The sequence below is a fragment of the Bos mutus genome, chromosome 4 (assembly GCF_027580195.1).
Source record: "Bos mutus isolate GX-2022 chromosome 4, NWIPB_WYAK_1.1, whole genome shotgun sequence".
Lineage (NCBI taxonomy): Eukaryota > Metazoa > Chordata > Mammalia > Artiodactyla > Bovidae > Bos > Bos mutus.
Genome location: NC_091620.1, coordinates 56247105 through 56272647, shown reverse-complemented (window position 1 = coordinate 56272647; position 25543 = coordinate 56247105). Strand labels below are relative to the sequence as shown.

General features: G+C 40.5%; 1 protein-coding gene across 1 annotated transcript in view; it reads right to left on the bottom strand.

Moving 5' to 3' along the window:
* Positions 1 to 25543, bottom strand: part of BMPER (BMP binding endothelial regulator) — a 252156-nt gene that overhangs the window by 155182 nt on the left and 71431 nt on the right.

The following is a 25543-nucleotide window of genomic DNA, read 5'->3' as shown; positions in this document are numbered from 1 at the left end:
CACTGATAGAGTTTAGTAAGGTATCTCATTTCCAGAGAAACTGAGCCAAAAATACATGATGATCTTAGGGATTCACTGTAAAACTGTAAAACACTGTAAAACCCTGTAAAGCCTAACCCTTAATTAAGAAGACTTAAACCAAAATTTTTCTCAGTGTAAAAGAATTTGTCATATTTTATCTATATTTTTCTAAGATTTTTAAAGTGAAATTAGAATTGTATATGTATTTTTAAGCAGAAAAAGATACAATAATTATTTCAGGAAAAAATTATTTATTTAGATTATTTTTGGCACTAACCTAATTGTTAGTGTAAATTTTTTAAAAAAGGAGAATTAGAAATTTGTATTTTCTAACTTCATAATAGAAAAATAACATATTAATATCCTGAGTTGCTAAACATGCAGGAAAATATACTTTTATATAAACTAATGGCCAAAGTGTGCACTGAGAGAATTTTTGTGGAACACCAGCTGATAAAGCATAATGAAAGTCGAAGAATATTAATATATCTTGATCTAGCAATCATATTTCTAAAAACATATTATCTTATGTAAAAACTTGAAGATACAATACAGATTTAACCTCAAGGACTTTCCTAGTACTTAAATAAAATAAGTTGATAAAATAAAACTCAAAAGTAACATAAAATGATTCTGGAAAGCTTACAAATTCCAGAATGGCAGAGTGAGGACTTAAGAAAATCTGTTCCTCCACAAAGTAATAAAAGCAACAACAAAAATTATAAAAATCAACATTTTCAGAGATCTGCAGATTAAAGGTTTATAACAATCTAAGGAGTATCTATTAGTGAACAATAACTGAATCACAGTAAGAACAGCAATCTTTATGGCATTTTAACTTACACTTATCTTGTCCCTCTCTAACTAGCTCTACAGTAGCCTTGAAAATCAATAGCTTCACAACAGCGGTTGCCTAGCAGCCACTACAACAAGAAGAATGGGTTCGGCATTCCCCAAACATTTCATCCCAGAGTATCTGTCACTACTTCATCTGCTGGCAACTTACTAAAAATTAAAAAGCTTTCCTCTCTCAGAGTTTGTCTTCAACTCAGAGCTCATTCTATTCTACCCCCAAGGCATTTGTTTAAAATGCTCAGTGGTAATTGTTTAATATATCAATAGTACCTGCCTAAAGCAGCGTTACTAACTGGGGTTGACAAGATACTGACAAAAAATATTAAAAGGAAAAGCTGAAGGAAACCCAGCCTGGTATTCTGTGATGACCTAGAGGCAAGGGGTGAGATGGATGGGAGGGAAGTTCAGGAGGGAGGGGACATACATATAGTTATGATTTATTTGAATTGTTGTAGGGCAGAAACCAACAAAACATTGTAAAGCAATTACCTTCCAATTAAACAAATAAGTATTTTTAATATCAAAAGCAAAACTTTTCTGAAAAAATTGATAAACTGGACTTTATTAAAAATTTTAAAAGACCTTGATGCTGGGAAAGATTGAAGTCAGCAGAAGAAGGGGACGACAGAGGATGAGATGGTTGGATGGCATCACTGACTCGATGGACGTGAATTTGAGCAGGCTCTGGGAGTTGGCAATGAACAGAGAAGCCTGATATGCTACAGTCCATGGGGTCCCAAAGAGTCAGACGTGACTGAGGACTGAACTGAACTGAACGGGCTATACCTCCCCAGGAAACACCCGAGAAAGTCCACATCTTTCAGGAGGCTTTGCTCCATCAGGAAGTACAGTACAGGGCAGTGATGTAAACTTCTTGCTAGAGTGTTGAAAGCATTCCCCAGCACCCACACAGAGTCCCTTGGCATAGGCTGGAAGACAAATTGGTACAAAACTTATAGGCAAAGCTCTACCCAGTCATTAGCTGATCACTAGAGATTCAGGGGCCACACATGATGAAGAACACAGACTTCACAGAATTAGTACAATAGTCCCAAACAAACAAAAAGCAACAATAACCACGAAAACAAACAGCAACAACAAACGCTGGGGAAGAAGGGAATCTAATTTCCAGAGTTGTTAAACTACATAATTTTAAGTGGCCAGTTTTCAACAATAGCAATAAGTAAGATATTCAAAGAAAGCACCACCTATACACACATGCACACATACAGCAAGTAATAGAAATTGTCCTTGATGAAGTCCAGAGGTTGCACTTACTAGACAGACTTTAACTCAGCTATTACAAATATGTTCATTCAAAAGACAATATGGTTTCCTGATGGATTGACCCTCTATTATAAAATGTCCTTCTTTATCTCTAGTGACAATTTTTATCTTAAAGTCATTTTTGTCTGGTATTAGCATAGTCCCTGCAGCTCTCTTTTACTTACTATTAATATTTGCATAGTACAACTTTTTCTATCCTTTTCACTTGTGTCTTTGAATCTAAAATTTGTCTCTTGTAGACAGTACATAGTTGGATGATGCTTTTCTAATTCACTACACAAATCTCTGAGTTTTGATTATAAAATACATGTACTTAACAAGAGGCCCAAAATACATGAAGCAAAAACTGAAGACAGAAACAGATAATTCAACAATAATAGTTGGAGACATCATTAGTCCACTTTCAATAATAGATAGAACAACTAAGCAGAATATTAATAAGAACTTAGCACTGTAAGTCAACTGTACCCAACAGACATATACAGAATATCCATCCACTCCAAACGAGCAAGATACATACATTTCTCAAATGCACATGGAACATTTTTCAGAATAGAGCACGTTAGCTCACACATCAAGTCTCAACAAATTTAAAAAGATTGAAATCATAAAAATACGGTCTCCAATCACAGTGGAATAAAACTAGAAACAATACAGAAGAAAATTTGGAAAATTCAAAGATTCGTGGAAATTAAACAACACACTCCTAAAAACCAGTAAGTCAAAGAACAATGAGAAAGATCTACTACTATCATAAGTTAACTGTCACACTCAGGGAATTTAATATTTATGCAATAGTACCAGCAACCATCTAATATGGACTTCCCTGGTGACTCAGATGGTGAAGAATTTGTCTGCAATGCAGAGTCCCAGGCTCAATCCCAGGGTCAGGAAGATCCCCTGGAGAAGGGAATGGCTACCACTCCAATATTCTTGCCTGGAGAATTCCATGCACAGAGGAGCCTGCCAGGCTACAGACCACGGGGTCACAAAGAGTCAGACACAGCTGAGCAACTAACACACAAACATGCACATCTAATGTACAGTCTATCTTCATATCTCCCCAGTTTCTCTAATAAAGTCTTTAATAGTATTTTTTTAATCCAGAATCCAGTCCATGATCATGTGTTACATTTAGTTGTCATGTCTCTCTCATCTACTTTAATCTAAAGCAGTTGTCCAAACTTCCTTTTTCCTTTGCAACACTGACATTTTTAAGAATCTAGACCAAAACTAAATATGAATTTCTCCAATACTTCATCATGATGAGATTCAGGTTAACCCCCCCAAAAAAAAAGATTCAGGTTAAACATGTGGGGGTAGAGTACTACACAGGTGATGTTTCAACTGTTACTTAATATGGCAGGTTTGTTTCTTTAGAATGGTGGTGCTATTTCTCTATTTTTTGTGCAAACGTTGAAAGAGGGAATACCAAAATTCTGTTCATCAAAAATTCGTTTGCATCCATAATTTCTCAAAAAGATCACAGAACAGCAGTCCCTAAAACGACCATCACTCAAAAGACCCTGATGCTGAGAAAGATTGAAGGCAGGAGGAGAAGGGGACGACAGAGGATGAGATGGCTGGATGGCATCACCGACTCAATGGACATGAGTTTGAGTAAACTCCGTGAGCTGGTGATGGACAGGGAGGCCTGGCGTGCTGCAGTCCATGGGGTTGCCAAGAGTTGGACACGACTGAGCGATTGAACTGAACAAAGGGTCAGCTCTCAGTTCAAAAACAGATAAGCAAGGTGAAATCCATATATTTACATGCATCAAAATTCATTATTTGGGCTATACAAATCTCTGGGGATTTCTTAACTGTTAGTTCTTTTCATTTAGTAGATATGAGTATCCATTAATTTCAAGCATAGTAGTCTGAGGTCCAGTGCTCTAGTGAGGCAATGTGTGTGTTAGTCGCTCAGTCATGTCCAGCTCTTTGCAGCCCCATGACTGTAGCCTGCCAGGCTCCTCTGTCTATGGAATTTTCCAGGCAAGAATACTGGAGTAAATTGCCATTTCCTTCTCTAGGGGATCTTCCCAACCCAGGATCAAACCTGCATCTCTTGTGTCTCCTGCATTGACAGGCAGATTCTTTACTTCTAGAGCCACTAGCACCACTAGCAGTGAGACAGTGGTGAGCCCTCTCCTTATCCCATTGTTTAAAATCACTGTCCACACCATCCCCAACACTTTTTTCCCCTTCTCTGATTTGGTTTTTCATCCTTAGCACTTGTCACCTGCTATCATACATCTTTCACTTATTTCTCCTGGTTGTCACCTACCTCCCCCACTGGAATGTAAGCCTCATGAGAGTGGGAATTTTATCTTTCTAGTTCATTGTTGTACTCCCAACCAAGGTCAGAGTTCTAATGGCTATGCAATAAAAATCGTTAACACATGAATGAACGGATGGTTTCACGTCCTGCACTTGCAATGAAATGAACCAGAGTCACAAGGGCCCTAGAGACTGGGGATATTTGAGTCACACAGTTTCCTTTCAAATACAGTTTGATCAAACTGTCCCCAAATTTCCTTTATACCTTCAATTCTCCCACCTGGGTGCTCAACATATGAGCGTTATGAGACATGCAGGTTTGTTACAGAAAAGGATTACAAATGGGTCATTTAGTAGATCAGAAAAATGAACACAATGATTAACCAATTAGTAACAGACACATACAAAACTCCTACAGATCCTGACAGTAAAGCTCTGGATAGGAAACCCTCCACTAGAGAATTTGATGGCTCAGTGGGTTAAGAATCTGCCTGCAATGCAGGAGACACAGGAGACATGGGTTCGATCCCTGGGTCAGGAAGATCCCCTGGAGAAAGAAATGTCAACTCACTCCAGTATTCTTGCCTGAAAAATCCCATGGACAGAGGAGCCTGGTGGACTATAGTCCATGGGATCACAAAGACTCGCACACAGCTGAGCAACTGAGCACACACATACCACCTCATTTCCAACAATGGTTACCTTTGAAGTTCTGAGGAAGTGGGAAAAACCAAAATGATATTTAGAAGAAGGAAATAGAGGAAAAGTGAAAAAAAAAAAAAAAAGACTGGAGGATAAAATGGGTTCTCTGTGGCCTCCTTCCCCTGTATCAGTCATATTTTTTCATCACCCCAGATTCCCAGGTTTATATGTAGTTCAACACCAGCCTTTAAAACACATTTGGCTTTGTTCAAGGAGGATTGTGGACAGGTCAGGAACTAAGCAGTCTGCAGACTGAATATCATCTTCTCATGTTGATTACAAAGTCTGGAATGAAGGTCCCAGAAGGAAAGGCTCTTTGAAAGAAAGGGGAAACTGATTTCAGGCAAACAAAATCCTCTCTCTGAAGAAACTCAGAAGTTCTTGTCAAACTACACCTTTTCCAAATGCTGGAATGGTATTAACCCAGTAAGCACAGTAAAATCTTTTTCACATTAATGAAAATTTAGAAGTGCAAAAATTATTACATAAAAAAAAATGAGGCTCAAGAACAAATCTTCCTATATTTGATTCTCTTTTATGGGGAGAAGACATACCTTGTTAAAGTTTTAGGTTGTTGGTTTTAATCCAAAACTATCTCATCAAACTTTAACCACAAGACCTTCCTGACTTAGAATTCTAAGTTCTCATTCACCAGAAAATGAGAGTACATGAAACCCACTGTTAACCCAGGCAGGTAACTCGAGGTCAAAAAGAGACTCATATTCTAGAAACTTAGTGATTAGCCATTCCCTTCTCCAGAGGATCTTTCCCACCCAGGGATCGAACCCTGGTCTCCTGCATTGCAGGCAGATTCTTTATTGTCTGAGCCATCAGGGAAGGTATTTGCCTCTTAAGCTGCTGATAAAGATTTTATTTTCTCTCTGGGAACATGTAAGAGAATGGTGAGAGGTCACTCTATTGCTAGAAAGAATGATTTAGTGTGAAATATATTTACAATCATTGCCAATGTTAAGTTCAGGGCCTGCAAGCAGGTGGACAGAGGGGAAAGAGATGTTGAGAGCTCCTTGCTAACCTCCACATTACAAGTCTCAAAATCCTGAGAGAACCCCTCTGACACCAGAGACTTCCCTCCTGCTGAGGCCTTCAAAATTTTGCCTTCTTGGAGAGAAAACAAGTAAGACAAAAGAAAGTTGTTTGGCTTCTAAATTAGACTGGCCTTTTCTCTGAGGAGCTGGGCAGCCACTGCATCAGGCTCCAGCGTCTGCCAGGCCCTCAGCAGCCAGAGGATCACATCACACCCTTTGGCTGCAGAAGTCCATGGTTAGCGCTGCTCCCCACGTGGACCCGGCCAAGAACAACAATCTCTTTTACCATTCCACTTTGACCCTGTGCACATGTTCATGATGTTCACAAGGACTCTGCTAAAACTGAGTGGGAGAGGTCTGCTGGAAGGCTTTGTGGGTTTGTAGAGACAGACGAGGTAATCCAACCTGACCCCATTAAATATTCAAGTTGAGAGTTCCCAAATTTTGAGAATTCCTAAATATCTACTTCCAAAGAAGGAAAAGCATTCAAGAACTAGTGGATCTGAATCTGTTCTGACCTTCCCACAAGTCGCCACTGAAAAGTGATCAGTGCTTGTGTTTGAGGGCACTGGCCAGACTCCCACCGGGGTTTAGCTTACCTAGACAATAGCACAGGGGCTCATTACTGGGTCTCCTAAACCAGAAGAAAACTAATACATAAATCATTTGATCATGTTTCCCAAATAAGCAAGAATATTCCATTAATCTTGGGCAGGGTAGTAGTCAGCACTTTCACAAATGTTAATCAACAGTTAGAATTCTGACTTCTTAGAAATATCAGATACTTCATATTATTCACTCATTCATCCATTCAGCAAACATTTGTTGAGTGCCTACTATGTTTAGTTCAGTTCAGTTCAGTCGTTTAGTCATGTCCAACTCTTTGTGACCCCATGGACTGCAGCACACCAGGCTTCCCTGTCCATCACCAACTTCTGGAGCTTACTCAAACTCATGTCCATTGAGTCAGTGATGCCATCCAACCATCTCATCCTCTGTCGTCCCCTTCTCCTCCAGCCTTCAATCTTTCCTACCATCAGGGTCTTTTCCAAGGAGTCAGTTCTTTGCACCAGGTGGCCAAAATATTGGAGTTTAAGCTTCAGCATCAGTCCGTCCAATGAATATTCAGGACTGATTTCCTTTAGGATTGATTGGTTTGATCTCCTTGCAGTCCAAGGAACTCTCAAGAGTCTCCTCCAACACCACAGTTCAAAAGCATCAATTCTTCAGTGTTCAGCTTTCTTTATGGTCCAGCTCTCACATCCACACATGACTACTGGAAAAAACATAGCTTTGACTAGACAGACTTTTGTTGGCAAAGTAATGTCTCTTTTTTAATATGCTGTCTAGGTTGGTCATAGCTTTTCTTCCAAGGACTAAGCGTCTTTTAATTTCATGGCTGCAGTCACCATCTGCAGTGATTTTGGAGCCCAAGAAAATAAAGCCTACAATGTACTAAGCTCCGTTTCAGGTGGTGGAGATATAGCAGTGAACAAAATACAGTCCCTACCTTAATGAAGCTTATATTCTATGAGGGTAGGGGGAAGGTAGAAAAGAGAAAGGGTGGGGGTGGGGGGAACAAGTATATCAGATGGTAACACAGAAGAAAAAAATTTTAAAGGGGGTTGGTTTGAGAAAGAGTGTCAGGTGGAAAAGGAAGCTGGTAGCAAAACAGTGTCCTCATTTTAGATAACATTGATTGGTTATGAAAGATCTCACTAATAGGTGACATTCGGGCAAAACCTTGAAGGAGCTGAAAGAGCCAAATGTAGGCACCTGGGGAAGAATATTCCAGGCAAAGCATTGTACAAATACAAAAGTCCTGAAGTGAGCATGTGCCTGGCATATTCAAGGAACTGCAAGGAGTCCACTGTGTCTGGAAAGATTGGTGTGAGGGAAAGTCTTGGAAGATAAGGGTGGGAGAGAGCTGTCATTTTCACTTCAAAAAGAAGAGATGCCGTTGGAGGATTCAGAGCACTCAGAGGCAACCTCTTAGCAAGATTCCTCTGACTGGTAATTAATGTCTTCACTTTCATCCTTCTTTCTCGGCACAATATCAACCAGGCAGACCACACATGGAATGTCAAATGGCATGTGGTGGTAGTATAACAGGAGGGAAGGTCCAGTGAGTGTGAACATGGGACCTGCTCCCTCCTGGCCATGCAGCATTTACTAGACCTACGAAGTCCAAAATGGCAGCCATTAGCCACATGGGATATTGAGTAACTGAAATGTGGTTAATTAGAACAAGGAGTGCTATAAGTACGAAATACACATGGGAAGTTGAAGGCTTACTATGAGAAAAGAAAAAAGGATGTAACATGTCCCATTGATATTTTTATAATGCTTATATGTTGAAATGTTAATATTTTTTATACAATGGGTTAAATATAGACTCTTGAGAGTCCCTTGGACAGCAAGGAGATCAAACCAGTAAATCCTAAAGGAAATCAATCCTGAATATTCATTGGAAGGACTGATGCTGAAGCTGAAGCTCCAATACATTGGCTATCTGTTGCAAAGAGCCAACTCCTTGGAAAAGACCCTGATACTGGGAAAGATTGCAGGCAGGAGGAGAATCGGGCAACAGAGCATTAAATGGTTGGGTGGCATCATCGACTCAATGGACATGAGCCTGAGCAAACTCTGGGAGATAGCGAAGGACAGGGAAGCATGGCGTGCTGCACTCCATGGGGTCACAAAGAGTTGGACACAGCCAAGAGACTGAACAACAAAATATAGTATTAGAATTCACTTTACCTGCTCTTACTTCTTTTAATGTGACTAGTAGAAGACGAAAATCTTTGCATTTTTGACTTTTTATTATATTGAGTATGTGACTCCAATTACATTTCCCTTGGACAGAGCAGAGTTACTGTTATTAGAACAGTGCTTAGACTTTCCCATTACAAAGAAGCAACAGATAAAGGCTAGCAGCTCCTTAAGTGATGAGAAAGAATGACTGCAAAATACTGTCTCCCAGTGGACAAAAAGTAAGGCTCTGGGATTTGAAGTGAATGAATCACTAGTGTGTGAAAGGCAATAATAATCAGACACCAAGGAGCTACCTGTTAGGTTTCTCCTCAGAAAAACAATCCAGGAAATTCCAGTTTAAATTATTTAGGTTCAATATATAAATGTGTATCCTAAATGAAAACAGGTTACCATTGAAAGAGCTATAACTGAAAATTATTCAGCCCTGCAGGAAAGAGAGCCATCTACTAAGTGCTAGTTACTAGAGTAGGTACTTTGTACATATTAGCCAAAGAAATCCTCAAAATCTGGAACTTCTTTAACTTAAAAAAAAATGGGGGCTGAGGAGTTTTGATTCCAAAGTTTGAAAGTTTCTCTGAAATCTTCTATTTCATTTCTATAGGAAGCTGTATACTTTTTGTTTTGCATTAAACTCTTCACTCATGGAACAGCTTTGTAGGTCTTGTTTTCTACAGCAGCCATATTAGAGATGGAGGAAGAAAACATAAGGTTCCTGAGCATTTTTTGCTAAGAAGTAGTTCCTCATTTTATGAATGAAGAAAGTGAGTTCTAATGTATTCACTGTGGGAGGAGCAGAACTAAATTAAATCCTCTCCCCACGGATTCCAAAAACCATGTCCTTCCAACAGGGCCCACTGGCCAGGGCCCAGGTGTAATATACAGAATGCACAGGTTGGCCCTTAACTCTGTGAACACTCTCGTCATGGCCACCCCACCCCACGGCAAACTCAGGCCTCTTCTGTACCAACATTTGGACAACACCTGGAATGGGGAAGCAGCGGGGTTAACACGAAGGAAGAAGCAAACCCTCACATCTGCATAGGTCTCAGGGAACAAACGCTGCCGAGAAGGCCAAGGGACATGCTTTCCTTAAAGAACCTCAAAATTCTTCCAGAAAACCATCAATCTCCTATTGCCTGGTTTTCCACTAATGTGGAGGCACGTCAACCTACTGGAATGCCTTTCCATCTTTGAGCTTTGAATCTAAGATTGTATAGTAATTGCAGACACACTAAGCCTGACCCATCCAGCAATATAAGTGAGGAACCCTATAGCCAGAGTTCTCCTGGCTTTCACTGCCAGCCAATCTTACTGCGATACCTTTGCCTTGGGATGAAAAAGAAGAGCTTCCTCTGTCTCTAATTACTGCTCTACAAACAAAACCTGCAAGTCCATTCTAGGAGTGAAGAACTTCATGTGATCCAAACTGGATGAGTCTCTTGCTCCTCATTCTAGACATTTTGGAAGCATCAGAAATGTCTTAGTATTTCAGAGAAGCATTATGATCAAAGAGTCAGAAATAGCTTGTCTTTTTTAGTTTTTTTTTTTCCTTTTTGGGGCTTCCCAGGTGGTGCAGTGGTAAAGAATACACCTGCCAAAGAAGGATACACAAGAGATAAGAGTTCGTCCCTGGGCCAGAAGATCCCCTGGAGTAGGAAATGGCAACCCACTCCAGTATTCTTGCCTGGGAAATCCCATGGACAGAGATGCCTGGTGGGCTACAGTCCATGGTGTCACAAAGAGTCAGACATGATTGAGCATACATGTGGTGGCATAGCTAGAATAACAGGTAAAGACTTTTTTGCATTTTTAACATAATTTATAATATTAATGATTCACAAATGTGCATGAGTGTGCATTTGTCAAAAGTCATACATATGTATGCCAAAGAGCAAATTCCATTGTGTATTAATTCAAATTTAATTTTTTAAAAAGGTAAATTTTAAAATGTGATGATGATCTATTATTATATTAGAAAAAAATAATTTTTATTAACTGGTATTTTGAGTTTGTCCAATAATTTTCTGCCTGGGAAAATAAAAGCCTTTTCTGAGTTGGGTAATCAGGGAATTATAGGACTGGGAAGGCTCTAAGAATTCTTCCTTTTACTTATAGGGAAAATGAGTCTCAAAGAGGTTAATGGGACGGTTCCAGGCCACACAACAGGCTGGTGACAGAAGCAGAGCAGGACCCCATGTCTCTTCACACTCAGACCAGACGCCTTTTGCCCACAAAAATTCCCTCTAAGGGACACACATCTGCATGTTTAAGACTACTCAAAACGATATAGTAGCAAAAGCAAAACTTCTAAAAATACCAAAAACTTCATTACACTTTTCCTAGTGGTTGGTCGAATGATTTTACTTAATGATAGAAGTTTAGGGTCAGCATCCAGTGTGATTATATGGGAAACCCTGCTTCAGTATATGAACATTTTTGTGTTGGAAAAAACCCTCTTCCAGCCTGATGTTTTTCTGGCGTGTGTTCTGTTCTTTCACTTAGCAGGCTGGATTATTAAAGACAGCTGTGTCTATTGTTTATGAATATTATGGATGCTGAAAACCTAATAACAAAACCAAAAATTCTCAAGAGTCCCCTCCCTCTCCTTTTCCTGAACTTGAAACTGAAAAGAAACATATTTCCCACCAATGTCAAGACCAGTCACTCCTGTCATCTACCAATCACATTCCTCAAGTCAGATCAGTGAGAAAAAAGTACTGTAGCATCAAACAGCTCCACAACAAAAATCTGAAAGTATATGAAAAATTTATTTTGTCAAATCAAGGCATAAAAAAATTAAGATATGGATCAGTACTAATGACGTGGTGAGGGTAATTTTTCCTACTCATTTTGAATTAAAATGTTACTTTTATTATTGAATTTCAATGCTTAAAGTATGAGCCCAGGATACTCCTTTATAATGGTGGTGGTTTAGTCACTAAGTTGTGTCCGGCTCTTACGATCCCAAGAACTGCAGCCTGCCAGGATCCTCTCTCTGTCCATGGGATTCTCCAGGCAAGGATATTGGAGTGGGTTGCCATTTCCTTCACCAGAGGATCTTCCCGACCCAGGAATCGAACCCTGGTTTCCTGCACCACAGGCAGATTCTTTACCAACTGAGCTATGAAGGAAGCCCTGCTGACTTGTCCTTCATAATAAGTAACTGCTTTTATTGATGTTTGACTATATTATAAATTTAATCTGACCAAAAATGAAACTGGTACTTTTTCTCCCCACTAAAGGGAATGTCACTGACAAACTACTGGCTTTTCCTTTTATTCACTGTGAATATAGGAGTTTTTTTCTTTTGTTTGACTCCAGCAACATTCAGAAGCTTTCCAAAGTCCTCGCACAGAACATGCGGAACATCATATTGTTAACCACAATCATATTATCTCATTCTGCTATGTGTATCATGAAGAACAGAAGAAAGGCACTAGAGCAAACAATAAGCGCAAAGAATTATGTAACAGACGTGTCTGACGCTGGATATACGGTCATGTCGTTTTGTACATTTCATGGTAAAGGTTTACTCTACTCCTGGAAGCCTATCCCCTTTCCACCGAGTGAAGTCCACTCAATAGACATTTCCAGCTGGCTCTTCTAAACCACAGCTAGAGAACTTAGGTGGGCTTAGAAGGGATGATTCACGGCTGTAACTCAGTGTAGGCTCAGAGGTGGGCTTTAGAAGACAATGTCTGATGTGTGCACCCCCATCCTCCCCTGTGTATTTGTGGTCCAGTATTCTCCCATCTTCAGGAGAATCGTGCAGCCTGGGATATAAATACAGCACTGCTTACACTGAACAAGTGGTACCATTTAAAATTCCACTTTAAGGGAATGGTGGTAATTGAAGCCATTCACAGGACCACAAAAGCACTGCCACTCTCCAAATTGAACATTCAAACGACATTTAAAAGGTGCCAAAACGTGTAACCAATTCATTCAAAAGATATTTGTGAATATCTAGCAGTACAGAACTCTGTGATGATTATTTGAGGAGAGGCCAAGCTAGCAATGAAAATGAATTTTGCTACTTTACTAAATAAAACAGGCTGCCATGCTGAGATACTGATGAGAATGGAAAAGGGTCAGCTTAAGGAGGACCAGGAAATGACAGGGAAAACAGAAACATGAGGGATGGGAGGAGGGATGGAAGAATGGAGAGCTATGAAGCAGAAACAAGGAAAGGGACAAAGAGGGTAGGAGACCCACAGATATCAATTTTTTAAAAGGATATAGTAGACCTGAAAAGCACTGTGAACCAATTAAAAAAGTGAATATTGAATGTACTGCCTTCAAAATAGAAATGAAGACCCAGATAAGAAGGTAGAAAGTTCTAGATCATACAACTCATTTTTAAGAACATGGATACTCAAATCAGAGAGTGAAAGACTAGTCATTTAGTCAAGTATTTACTGTTCCCTATGTGCAAGACATTGTACTCTAAAATGGGAGGTACATAACGTCTGGCCACAAGAAGCTGGACATCCAAAACACAGAAGGAGGAGAAGCAGGAAAGATGGGATGAAGCCAGATGAGATGGGAGCCAGAGCCCTAGTGGAAGGTCAGGTCTGGAAAGCAGGAGGGACCCTTCTCACTGAGCCAAGAAAGAGAAGCTTGAAAAGACAGAGAGATGGGAGGCTCTAGAGCCACAGGCAAGGGAAGAGGCACTGTGGAAACTCAAATAACTTCCCTTGAGTGTGGGGGCAGGTCCAAGTCACTCTCACAATGAAGTCATGGATGGGAAAAGAGAAGTTTAAGCAAAGAAAAGTCTTGGACAAATTAAATTGGGGATCTGACAACACTGACTCACTTTTTTCTTGGTTAATATGTTTGGATCAAGATTTGAGGGGAAAAGACTGGAAGAAGACACGGGATTTCAGCAAAATCTAACATTATCCAACATGCAGTATACACACGAAGATCAAACTACACATCCAGCACTTTTTCAGTGTTTTTAAAAACACATCTTAATATAAACAGCAGAAGATTACCATCCTTCATACACACATAAACTTCGGTAGAACTTTAACCACTCAACAGAAAAATGAGAAAAACACACAATTTACAGAAAAAAATGCAATCGGCCAATAAACATATGAAAGATGCTCAGTTTCAGAAGTCAAATGTTAATGAAATCAAGATGCTCAGATGGAAAAATAGCTTCAGTAAGGAAAATATACACCTAGGTACTGTTGACTGGAGTGGAAATTAGGACATCATTTATATGAGGTATTTTAACAACACTCACATACACATCTTAAAATGTATTCTTGATCCACTAATTAAACTTCTATGAGCTTAGTTTAAGGAAAGATTAGTTTTCAAAGACGTTTGTTACACTATTCATAATAGCAAAAACTGAAAACAATGTTAATTTTTAATTCCAGAAAAAATGATTAAATAAATCATAGTATACTGACAAACTACCCGTCAATGGATTCAATTTGACGGGCAAGTCACTCTGGTGTGCACACTGGGAACACATTTCCCCCTCAGTTTGTGCTTTTTCCTTTAGGCGATAAGCTAGTTCTGTTGGGGGACCCTGTTAGGGAAGGGAATTGTTGGACTGTACTTGAGCTGGAACTGGTTCACTGCGGAACTAGTTCATGTGGGGATAAGCCTATCCTAGTTGGAATTCTTTGGTTTGTAGTGTAAGTTTGGGAGTTGGGTCCCAATCTGTTGGTGTATCAATGTTGCAATATTTTTGCGGAATTTTTTACACTGGAATTTGTACACATCTTTTGTGTTGTGGTATGGTCATACTTTTAAAAATGGGAAGTATTCCATCTATCAATGGGAACTACTCCATCTGTCTCAAAGGAGAGCCTTTTGGGGCATATATTGGATAAATGGGAAAAATACAATCGTGAGCCTATGACTATGCTCTTGTAATAGTGTGTGGACCCAACACATGTTAGGATCAGAAGAGCAACGGCCCCTAAATGGCTCACTCAACTATTATGCCATCTCACAGTTAGAAGTGTTTTGCAAAAGAGCAGGGAAAAGAGATGAGATACCATATGTAGAAACACTTATGCTATTGCATCAGAAGAAAAAGGAGTCAGAGGACTACCACCTTATGGTGTGGAGGTCTGAGAGAAAACCCAAGGGGGTACCTAGACAAAAGAGCTTAAACAAAATCCAGGAGATAGAACAAAAACCAACTGAGGAGCCACCAGAGTTTCTAGAAAGGATTTATCAAGTTTATAGGAGCTACACAAATACAGACCCTGAGGCCCCTGAGAATATAAGGATGATAAATACGAACTTCATCAGGCAAAGCACACTAAAGATTAAAAATTTATCTAGAGATAGATGGTAAGTTTGAAATGAATCCTCAATTAGTAGATGTTGTTTTTAAAGTTCAACAGCAGGGAACAATGACAGAAGCAAGGAGATGCAAAACAGAATATAGCTGCTCTGGTAACAGCATTGAACGTGAGTAGCCTAAAGGAGGGCTCCCAGATGGCTCAGTGGTAAAGAATCTGCCACTAATGTAGAAGATGTGAGTTCAGTCCATGGGTCAGGAAGATCCACTGGAGAAGGAAATGGCGACTTACTCCAGTATTCTTGCCTGGAAAATCCCATGGACAGAGGAGCCTGGCAGTCTACAGTCCATGGGGTCACAAAGAGTCAGACATGACTGAGCGATTGAGCACATACTGACAAAATATTATGCAGCTATGAAAATTATTTTAAATGACTTTTTAATGAAATAAAGATATGTTCATAATATAAAGTTAAATGAAAATAACCAGGATGCAAAATATACAATGTGATCTAGTTATTTAACTATATGAAAATATAGAGAAAAAAAGTTGGAAGGAAATATGTCAAATCACGTTAACTGGTTTTCTTGAGTTATACAGTTACTTCTACTCTTCAATATATCTGGACTTTTAAAAATGTTTTATACTTGGCATATATTATCATATATAATATTATTATCTTTTACGTGGCACACACAAAAAATGTTGCAGTATGGCTTGATTTTAGTAAGTATGCCCAAGTCAATAGATTGAGTTACCTGGAAAGAAAAAGTGAAATCCTCTTCATCTCTGAACACTCAATACCTAATACAGGATCTAACACAAAGCAGGCACTCAATCTTTGTTAAATTAGTAAATGACTAGCTGGCTATAGAGACAAGAGATGGATGAAAAGATACAAGAAAAAATGAAGGAATAGTTGGAAAGTTCTTCACTCTTTAGTAAAATCAGTATTTTTCCTGGGACTTTTCAGACATGAAAGGCGTTCATTGTGTGACACATCTTGAAAGAATAAAAGAAAGAGGAAAAAATTACAAGGAATGATCTTAACAAGGATATAATGGGATGAGATTTAATCAATGGAGCTTGTTTTTCTGCATGCATGCTACTGCTGCTGCTGCTAAGTCTCTTCAGTCGTGTCTGACTCTACGGCCCTATGGACTGTAGCCCTCCAGGCTTTTCTGTCCATGGGATTCTCCAGGCAAGAATACTGGAGGGAGTTGTCAAGCTCTCCTCCAGGGGATCTTTCTGACCCAGGGATCAAATCTGCATCTCTTGCACTGGCAGGCGGGTTCTTTACCACAAGTGCCACCTGGCCATCTGAGCCACCAAGAAAAGAGAAAAAGTGAAAGTGTTAATCACTGCCATGCCCAACTCTTTGCAACTCTGTGGACTACAACCCCCAGGCTCCTCTCTCCATGGAATTCTCCAGGCAAGAATACTGGAGTGGGTTGCCATTCCCTTCTCTAGAGGATTTTCCCAACTCAGGGATAGAACCTGGGTCTTCTGGATTGCAGGCAGATTCTTTGCCATCTGAGCTACACGTTTTTCTCCCAACTATCAATACCCATTCTGAAAGTCACTTAAATTTCCAAATGCATCTGCTTCTTACATGGATAAGAAGGCTATCCAAAATTGATGATTAAACTCCGTCAGTGACTATTATAAGGAACAGATGGGACCCACCAGATAAACTTTTATTTCTATCATCTTTGGAAGCAGAGGCACTGAGCATAGCTCTATCCCAGCAACAAACACATTCTCTTTGTGTATTCATAATTTCTTGGCAAACAGATACACTATAGATCACACTGTCTCCATTCTCCAACTGATGTGAGGGTAGCAGATACATGTTCGTCATTCACTCTGCCATCACTGTGACATACTTAGGCTGAACGCTCAAGGCGGAATTATCTCTCCCTCGAAATATCTGGTTGCTCTTCATTCCATAGATTCAGATGGCATGGCCCACTTTCAAATGTCTACAAAAAACCATACATTGGGTATCTCAAAATGTCACGGGTTTGGTGGGGCGTGGGGTTGGTAGATGGGATAGAAATAACATGTGACTATAATCACATAGTTCAGGATTTCAATTCTTATTAACTTTTTGACCTTAGGCAAGCGATTAAAATTCTCAAATCTCAACTTCTTCACCAAAAAAATGGGGCTAATCCCCCTAGATATATAGGACTATCTTGAAAATGAACATTAAAGCACTATATATATCTGGCACAGAGTATACACTCAGTAGAAGTAGCGGTTAGTATCAGTAATTCCTCTATAAATAAATCATTTGCTCATCTCTTTCAAACTATGTGTTTTCCTATAAATGCTCAAATGTCACACAAGAAATTTCCTTTCTAACTCTTTACCCTATTAGGCTCATTTTTCAGATGGTGGCTCCCAGTGTAGAAAAATAATTTTACAAGAAGCTTCAACAATAAAGTATATAAAGAAATAAACATTAGGAACCTTAGAAACCACAAAAAAATAAGACATGTATGGGGATTAAAATTCAAGTGTTGCCCTGAAAATACATGAGACAGGGTTGAAATAGGATTTAAAATATACAACAGTATTTCAATCTTTTTAACATCAAAAAAATTGAGCCTCTTATTGCTTTCAGGAACTTACTGAAAGTATTAGTAACACAGATAACTCAACCAGGCTCATGAACTCTTTGGGCCAAGCCATGAAGCTCACCTCATAGTTTCCACCAATATGTATATCATGAAAATTGCCCAATCCAAGTCAAGTCCTTATGTTAAAAAACTCACCTTAATTCAGCCTCCCCCACCTCAAAGAACCTCACAAATATCCTATCTTTGTCCTCTTCCTTCTAAAATAATATTTTAAGGCTCCGTCAAGGTAATCATTGATGACCACAGTAAGCAATATCCTTAGCTCTGCCTTACTTTGGTATTATTTTCAATAAGCAAGAATTTGACACCCCTAAACAATAGCTGTACATTTATGTAGTCACCCTGAAGAGAATGGCATTAAATAGACCCTCTAATAGAAGGTTGACAGAGAAACCACAATTGCTCAGATTCATCCTAACATAAAACCCCAAGATTCAGGACCTCATGGTCTAGCCAAAAGCAGGCAGAACCAGCCACTTTACTAAGCAAATTGAGGCCCCTTTTAGTGGCAAGTGCTATCCAGCCCTTAAAGAAAAGCCTTTTCTTTTTTAAATTGACTGTTCAAAGCCAGGATCTTTTTATCCTCAGAGTGATGGTACAACCACAATGCAATACGGAACACTGCAGCAATTACATCAACATTTCAAACTAGTTTTGAAAACTACTCTGAGGGTTTTTGGCCCACACTGCTTAGAGAAACTGCCCACATTGATCTAATTCACTCAATAATTGCTCAATTCTCCAATTTATTGCCCAAATGTAGCCAAATTTCTCCCCGTGGACAGGGAAGACACAACGACAGCCTATCACTAAAATGTGCCAAATTGCACATATTACCAAGAGTAAAGCAGAGTCCATGTGAGAGGACTCAGGCATCGAGGGTCCCAAGTTCCCATGTCAGAGGAGCAGTGCCGTGGCTGGGAATAAGTAACTTGGATTGCCATGGCATCACGTGACCAGGAAAATGACAAGCTACCCACTGCGTCCTATTACAGGGAAGTACAATCTGAAGCTGGATAGACTGGAGTGGGGAGAGGTCAGACACATCTCCCATATTTCAGGGCAAAGTCAGCTCTGAGGATGGAGAATTATGCTTTCCTTTCCAAGCTCTGCCACAGCGAGTAGCCCCAGTCATTGGCCAGTGCTTCCTGCCACTGCATCTTTCTGTTGCCATGAGTAGTGGAAATCTTTGAGACTGAGGCAACACTTTTCAAGCAAGACATCCTTAGGGAAGTCATCCACATTCCATACAAAGCAATTTATATTAAGTACTACAGCGGCTGCAAATATATCCATCTTCCTTTCAGAAATGGAAAAGATAAAACGTGCAGCGGAATATGAAACAGCAGAGAGGGGAAAGAGGCAGTAGGGAAAGAAATCGAAATCAAAGTCAACACTCATTCATTCCTGAATTCAGCAATTAGTATGAATATCCATTATGCACCAAGCACGGAAGATACAAGAGTTACCACTGGGTCAGGAAGATCCGCTGGAGAAGGGAATGGCTACTCACTCCAGTATTCTTGCCTGGAGAATTCCATGGACGGAGGAACCTAGTGGGCTACACCCCATGGGGTTGCAAAGAGTTGGACATGACTGAACACTTTACCCTCAAAGAGTTAAATAAAATCATCACACACAAAAATGTCTAATTAGGAATCCTTTTATATGTTTAGGAAGTAAAGTATGGGCTGCTCTACAGGGTTTAGCAATAGTACCCGATCTAGTCTTGGGAGTCACACAAGCTTCTGGAAAGAAGGAATGTTTGAGCCTCCAAGCGCAGGATAAGTGGTGTTAACTAGGCATGGGGTATCAAAACATGGAGCAAAGTGGAGAGAAGAAAGAAAAAGCAGCCCAGGGAAAGGCCAAGAGCTGTTAGACCAGAGCTCCTCAAACTTTATTTGGAAAATGAATTTTCTGAAAATCTTGCCAAACTGTAGATTTCAATTCTGGACCTGCGGTAGGGTCCAAACTTCTGCATTTCCAGCAAGCTCTCAGGTGAGGTCAATACGGCTGGTCAGGTGCACACTTTGTGTAGTGAGGATCCGGAGGATCTGCCCAGACGCCAGAGCAGAGAGAACGAGGAAGGGTCAATGATGAGGCCAGAGAGCCTGGCAGAGGTTGGACCATGCCAGGCTGTGCAGAGCATCTTAAGGAATCTGGTCTCAGAGGAATGGGAACCACGAAGATCTCCATTTCCTTTGTTCTCCCCAAATAACCTTGCTGGGAGTTTCATTTTCCCTGAGAGACAGCACTTTGCAGTATCTAAAGTACAAGTGAGAGCAAAGGTGTTTATGGACTCCGGGGCTTCTAAGAGCCAATAAAGTTCAGCTCTTTCATCACAGACAGACCATTAACAAGCCATGTTTATTAGTAAAAATCCTCAGAACTTAATACACCTTTGTCAGCAAAAGTAATTGATCTTGGCCTGTTAATCTGGCTGGTTTTGCAGACTGAGGACTTGCCACTTTTTTAGAGCGTCCTACAGCTCTGTGGGCTTCCCTACTTCAGTAAGTGATTTCCAAGAACATAGAGCCCATAGGGTTCTTAAAATAATTTGGTAAAACAGAATACAAACACCTCTCGTTGGCACCCTGGTCTTTAGCCTTACACGCCTGAAGACATCAGGTCTTCCAGAAATATCTGTACCAACTGCCACCAGCCTGAACATTTGACTGAACAAAGGCACAGTGAACTGTTTGCTGTTCAGTTTGTTGGCGCTTAGTCGCTCAGTTGTGTCCACTCTTTGCGACCCCATGGACTGTAGCCCACCAGGATCCTCTGTCCATGGGATTTCCTAGGCAAGAATACTGGAGTGGGTAGCCATTCCCTCCTCCAGGGGATCTTCCCATCCCAGGTATCGAATCCGCAACTCCTGCATTGCAGGAGGATTCTTTACTGCTGAGCCAGGATGGAAGCTCTTGTTCAGTTAGGCAGGTCATAAAGACTCAAGCTCAGATGAATGTTCAATATACTCTATAAACTACTCTTTGCTTCTGTCTTAGGAAAGAATCTTCTTTCATTTTTAAAATGAACATACACCATGAGGAATGCACTCTGCTATGACTTAGACGACTCTAAGGAACAGCTCAAGGAACTCAAATGTCCACTTCCCTGACAAGTACCAGCTCTCTAGAGGAGTAACTCTTGGCTCGGTCATTTATGTATAGCGGGAACATGGGGATGACACAGTTTCACAAGTGATAGTGAAGCACTGCATTTTCTACATGAATCATAATGCTACTCACACCGAAAAATGTGAGACGCTCTGCTTCTGAAATGGGTAAGAGCGAGAGGTTGTGAAATCCTCTCCAGATATCGTCAAACATTAGCATGTTCTCAGCTGTCTGGAATGCTGTGTATACTGTCCTGACCTGAAGCAAGGATGAGAAACCATGTGTGAGGCATTTGTTCCATTACCCAAGGAATCCGTCTCAGTCGGAAGGAGTGTCTTTCTGGTGGTCTGCTTTTGTCACCACATCCGAAAAACATGGGTAGACAGATTTTCACAAATTTGGAGAATGTAACAAAGGAGGCTGGATGTAAAATACAATTTTCATGGTGTACAATATTTACTTGAAGAGCTGGCAACTCATCCATCAGAGATGGGTAATATACACTAGAGATGTTTTACACATTATGGGGTGTGCTCCAAGGCAAACAGTAACCTAACGGGACTAGGATATTTATCTAACAATAGCTATTCTCTAAAGAGCTTCAGACAGTAAGAATCTGCCAGCAGTGCAGGAGATTCTGGTTCAATCCCTGGATTGGGAAGATCCTCTGGAGAAGGCAATGGCATCTTACTCCAGTGTTTTTGCCTGGAGAATCCCATGGACAGAGGAGCAGCCTGGTGGGCTACAGTCCATGGGGTCACAAAGAGTCAGACACAACTGAGTGACTAACACACACACACACACATACACACACGTTCTCTCAGGCAAGAAGGAGCTGGCCAGCTTTAAAGGGCAGAACTGTCACAGTTTGGAAGGAAAGAGATTACTGGTTTAGTGTACACCATTACGAGGTAGCAATACGAAAGCAGGTGAAGATTGCTAGCCAGCATCACTGAGCACCCATATGGCTAAGCTCAGAGGTTAGCAAGATGAGCATCAGAAGACACACCTCCCTCCCTTATGGAGGACACGGCCTAACACAGAACAGGAAAATGCTCTGGTAATCACGCTACAGTGGGGCAAGGGCTCACCGGGAAGTGTGTGCACGTGTGTATTGTGTGTGCGTGTGTCTGCACATGAGGGAAGGAGGGAGGGACAGATGGCAAGTCAGCCAGCCAGGGAGAGCCCTAAGCCTCAGGAATACAAATGAGAAAACAGTTTTTTCTGCTTCTGCCTAGAGGCATGGAGTGGTCAGGGAGCTGCCGTGGGTGATGATAACAAACTTTGAAAGGCCAAGCACTGACCAGGTGAAGAAGGATAAGAAAGGTATTCCAAACAGGGGTGGAGACATGAGCAAAGAATGCGAGGCATAAGGAAGTAATGGGTTTAGGGAAAAAACTCGTAATCCAGGGACAGATGGCATGCGTATGTACCTATACGCATACATATTCAGAGATACTAAAATAGTAATGTCTGTGCCTGTGTGCATACATACATGTACCTGTGTACACACACATATATGTTGTAGCCAACTGCTGCAGCCCAACCCACCTCTTTGCACTCACAAACCTGAGTGCACATGCCAGACGTCAGCTGCCCTGAATTCTTTCTCTTAGAGGCCACTTTGCCACCTGAGAGGCAGCTCAAAAGGGTACCCAATCAACTCCCCCACTGGAGCAGACGGGAAGTGGTGGAACCATAACTCATCTCTCTCACCGTCAGGCAGGAAATTCTGAGGCATGAATTCCTTTGGCTTCTCAAGTCTGCCGGCAGGGGTGAACTCTGGTCAGGCATGGTGATCCACGCTTGGTCACATACCTCAGCTAGTTGCCTCCCGCTTCTGATCTCATCTCTGCTCTCCCTGGCCAGTATCCTCCATCTCCCATGAGACTCCCTACACCCCAACCTTTGCTGCAGGGTCTGTTTCTGGGAGAATCCAAAGTTAGACATGTAAATGTGGGTCTGTATTTATATTTATAGGCATGCTTATATAGACATGGATATGTGCATGTGGAGAGATACGCCCATAGATACAGACATTTATGCATGCAAATATAAATGCACACAAACACCACATATACACCCAAATGCATCGATGTGTTTCCATCTCTCTATTTGTAGTACCATTGTTTTCCTTTTTACCAAAGCATAGCAGGTAATTATACATAGTCTTCTTTTTAAACCGAGGGATCTGCAGCTTCCAGGGGCATACCCTTCCTATAACCTCCTCAGTGGACCACCCAGCCTCGCACAGGTCCTGTCCGAAGCCCTTGTCCAGTTTCACCCCCTCACTCCCAGCACTGTCCACAGCAAGGTGTCCAAGCCCATGGCCAGAGAGAACCTTCATACTCTGAGTCTCATGGGGCCAGGGCCAGGCTGCACATTTGCAATATTGCCTTCTAAAGCAAACATCTGTCCAGTTGCCAGTCTCAGGACAGAGCCATCTGCTGCCAAGACATTGCCTCTCTCTCTCTCTCTTACTTTTTTTTAGCATACTACATCAAAAGATAGCAAAATAAAAGCATATTAAAAACCAAATTACTTTCATAACAAGCTGCAAAAAAGAAAGCTTATGCCTCAAACTTTTGTATTCACAAAAAGAAAAACGGCTCTTTTGACTCTACCTATACCCAAGCAAATCATAAATGTCCTGTCCCCAAGCAAGAGCTCCATCTCCTCCTCTCCTTCCCTTATTAACTGACAGGCTGACACCAGGGACAGTCGACGCCATTAGCTGCCCCTTATGTGCCAAGGGTAACATGGAGAACTAGAAAGAACACAGGATTAGGAATACAGAAATGTAGGAGATTAGAATATATAGGGATATAGAAAATGATATAGAATATAGATCTGGAGGAACTCATGAGAAGGAAAGCCTGGGCAAGCAACTACTTCTTTGGATTTTTCTTTCTTCAACTGAAAATAAAAGCAGTACTTGCAGGGGCCTGAATTTGGCCCGCCGGTGTGTTTCATTGATCATGCAGTGTCTTTATAAACACACAAAGTCTGAAGACCTTGAGTGCATGAGTATATGACCCTTTACATATAATCTCTAAACTCATTTCCATTCCCAACATCGGATAGCTTTGTGTAACTGTCATTGGCGAAACTGCAGGAGCCTCCCATCCTCCCTGCCACCTTCTAAATTTTCTCCCCAAGGAGGCTCAGTTGCCTAAACTTGGCCCACCTTTATGGAAACAATAATTCATTCAGGTGTAGATTTAAAGTTTTCTACTGAAGTTTGCCTTGCTTTTCCTCAATCTACCCAAAAGAATGAGATGAAAATAATTTAATTATCAGAAAACTTTACAGCTACCAGTGTGGAAGAAATAGAAGTGTGAAATGGGCAGTATTTAGTGGCAAATAGAAATTATTACAAAAACAAAGAGCTATTTAGTCATAATTAGCAAGAAAGGAAAAACATGGAAGTTGAGTCTGAATATGAAAAATCATGTTCATCTTCATGAATTAGCTAGTTTTGTGTTTTTATATATTCCTACAAGGTATTTTCTATACCTTATATTACATATTTATATTTATACATACATGGTATATAATGTACATACACCTTATATTACATATTTATTTTTATATCTATATCTACATCTGTATCTATCTACAGGTATAGATATAAATATCTATCTAACTATAGATATAAATACTATCTATCTATAGGTATAGATATAAATATCCTGTGTCTCCTTCCTTCTCTCTCCTTCCTGTCCTTCTTCCCCTTGCAAAAACTATAACCCTTGGTCATGCTTACTTTAATCTGGATTCTCTAAGTTGTATGTGTATGTGTGCTATAGGAAAGAGGAAATATTTTGGGAAAAACATGTAGAGAAATGACAAATACTATGATTTATGATGATCCACACATGATTCTGCTTTGGTGAAGTTAGGATGCTGAAGTTCCCCATATATTGTTTTTTTTTATATTCTGAGATGAGTACTGTGTGTTCTTTACTGCAAAAGATTAAAAGCTTAAAAAATATATGGTTGTACTAACTCCCTACTGTAAATAACTTGGAGCAGCTGGTTAAGACTAGAGTCCCCATCATCATCAATACCACCACCATCACCAATGATTTTCCTCCAAATTTAAAATACATTAATAAAAAATATCCCTTTAAAACTATAACATATGCCAAGTTCCTTTTTCATTCCTAAGCACTATGAGGATATCCTTAGTCTGTGAATTACAAATCAATAGTGCTTAGAAAGGCAAGTCTACAGCTTTGTCTCACTAATCCCTTCTCTGCCCTGAATCCATGGTTTAGGGGTCATTTCCTCCTGTCCATTTTCCTCAGCATAATTGACCAATCCTCAAATCAGCTTCTCTCCAAAGCAAGCTACATTTATCTCCATCTGCTTCCCATTCGACCGCACTAAAGAACTCAACAGCTGCCTAAGCAAGAAGTTTCTCTGGCCCAAAGAATGGAGAATCCATGCCTGCCCAAAGAAGGCAGGTGAAGGGAAATCAACCCCTCTCCCTCACTCTTTAGACCAGTGGTTCTCAATCAGGAGTGATCATGTTCTCC